The 2,110-nt window shown below is 40.7% G+C and overlaps 1 non-coding gene across 1 annotated transcript; it reads left to right on the top strand.

Annotated features, from left to right (window-relative positions):
• The first annotated feature begins 377 nt into the window (after positions 1-377).
• Positions 378-484, top strand: LOC112739606 (small nucleolar RNA R71). The gene has a single exon (XR_003170536.1). It is a non-coding gene; the product is annotated as a small nucleolar RNA R71 (small nucleolar RNA).
• The last annotated feature ends 1,626 nt before the right edge of the window (positions 485-2,110 follow it).

Raw genomic sequence — 2,110 nt, 5'->3', positions numbered from 1 at the left:
TGGGTGAGTTTCCAATGTAATTGGCTTGTTCTTGCTCCTCCTCTGCCTCAGCATTCACTCCCTCTTGGGTTGATGATGAGGTGGTGATTGCTACCACTTGGTTCCTCTCCATCTTCTTGGTGAGGTCAGCTAGCTGCTTGGTAATAAGATTATTTTGGGCCAGCAGTGCATCCACATTGTTAAGCTCCATCACTCCTCTAGTGTTGCCTCTTTCAGAAGCATAGAAGTAGTCATTCTCAGCTACAGTTTCAATGACATCTATGGCTTCTTCAATGGTCTTCTTCTTATTAAGAGTTCCCCCGGATGAATGGTCTACTGCCTTCTTTGATTCATAAGAAAGGCCTTCATAGAAAATATGTAGCTGCACCCATTCATTGAACATATCTGGTGGACACCTTCTTGTCAGGTCCTTAAACCTCTCCCATGCTTCATATAGAGTCTCACCATCCTGCTGCCTGAATGTTTGCACCTCAGCTCTCAGCCTGTTAATCCGTTGAGGAGGATAGAATCTTGCCAGGAATTTGTTTACCACATCTTCCCAGGTTGCTAAACTCTCCTTTGGGAAGGATTCCAGCCATTTAGATGCCTTGTCCTTGAGTGAGAAAGGGAACAGAAGTAGTCTATATGTGTCAGGATGAACACCATTAGACTTCACAGTATCACATATCCTCAGGAAGGTGGTTAGATGTTGATTGGGGTCTTCTTGGACACTCCCTCCGAATGAACAGTTATTCTGAACAAGGGTGATGAGCTGTGGCTTTAGTTCAAAGTTGTTGGAATGTATGGTTGGCCTTTGGATGCTACTCCCACAGTTTTTTGGGTTTGGGTTGATGTAAGAACCCATAACTCTTCTCTCTTGCCCAGCATGATTTGCTAGACCCTCTCTGCCATGGATGTGAGCCTCTTCTTCATGATGGTTCTCCATGTTTTCATCCATGTCTGGTTCAAAATATTCTTCCTCTTTCTCAGCACCAACTACTCTCTTTCCTCTTGCTTCCCTCCTTAATCTAAGGAAGGTCCTCTCAGGTTCAGAATCAAATGAAGTTGAAGCCCCGCTTCTTCTCCCTGTCATACAACCAACAAGGCACAAGCAAGGAACTAGATGCAGAGACTATTCTTGTTAGAAATGCTGTTAGTGTGAGTGATGCAATATATCAAACAGTTAGTGGGTTAGTGGACTGAATCGTAAACAACTAAGAAAATAGGTAGTGGGAAGAGAAGAAAATAACTGAACAGAAAGTACATTACTCAAATGAACTTAAATCAAACAAAAGAAAAAAAATGCTCAATCTAGTTATCCTCCAATTTAATCATTGTTGATACAAAATCAATCCCCGGCAACGGCGCCATAAACTTGATACGCACTAAAACTTGTCTCTCAACAAATCTCCCTCGGCAAGTGTACCGAATTGTCGTCAAGTAAAAACTCACAATAGAGTGAGGTCGAATCCCACAGGGATTGATTGGTCAAGCAACTTTAATTAGAGGAATGTTCTAGTTGAGCGAAGCAGAATTCGGTTTGAGTATTGCAGGAAATTAAATGGCGAGAAAGTAAATAGCAGAAAATGTAAATGCCGAAAGTAAAGAGCTGAAAGTAAATGGCAGAAGGTAAATTGCAGAATTTAAATGGGAATGGGGAAGATGCTCATAAAAGTAAATTGCAGAAATTAAAGAGAATGGGTAAGATCAGAAATGGGGATTCATTGGGTGTAGGAGATGTTACATTCTCTGGATCAAGTTCATTTCCATCTCTTCCTCAATCAATGCATTCATTGATCTCCTTGGCAATCTTAAGTGATCGAATTCCAATTCCTTGGCAATTCAATCTCTCAAATCTTGATCAATAGCCAATTCCTTGGTCAATTGCTCATGAGAAGAGATGAAGTTTGGTCACTGATTATACCACATGCATTCCCAAATCAAGTGTTAGTAGGATTATAGTCACCATATCCAACCAAACCCAATTTGGTCCAACATGAGAAAACATTTCTAGCATGATTTCTTCATTCCTCTTCCAAGGTTCAGAAGAGATCCAAGTATGAATAGCTTCTTTTCCAAGATAACTACCCAATTAGATGAAGATTGAAAGTTTTCTAGTAAAATCAAGAGA

Source organism: Arachis hypogaea, chromosome 13, assembly GCF_003086295.3.
Source record: "Arachis hypogaea cultivar Tifrunner chromosome 13, arahy.Tifrunner.gnm2.J5K5, whole genome shotgun sequence".
Taxonomy (NCBI): domain Eukaryota; kingdom Viridiplantae; phylum Streptophyta; class Magnoliopsida; order Fabales; family Fabaceae; genus Arachis; species Arachis hypogaea.
The sequence above is the reverse complement of the archived record's forward strand: the minus strand, read 5'-3'. Positions and strand labels throughout refer to the sequence as shown.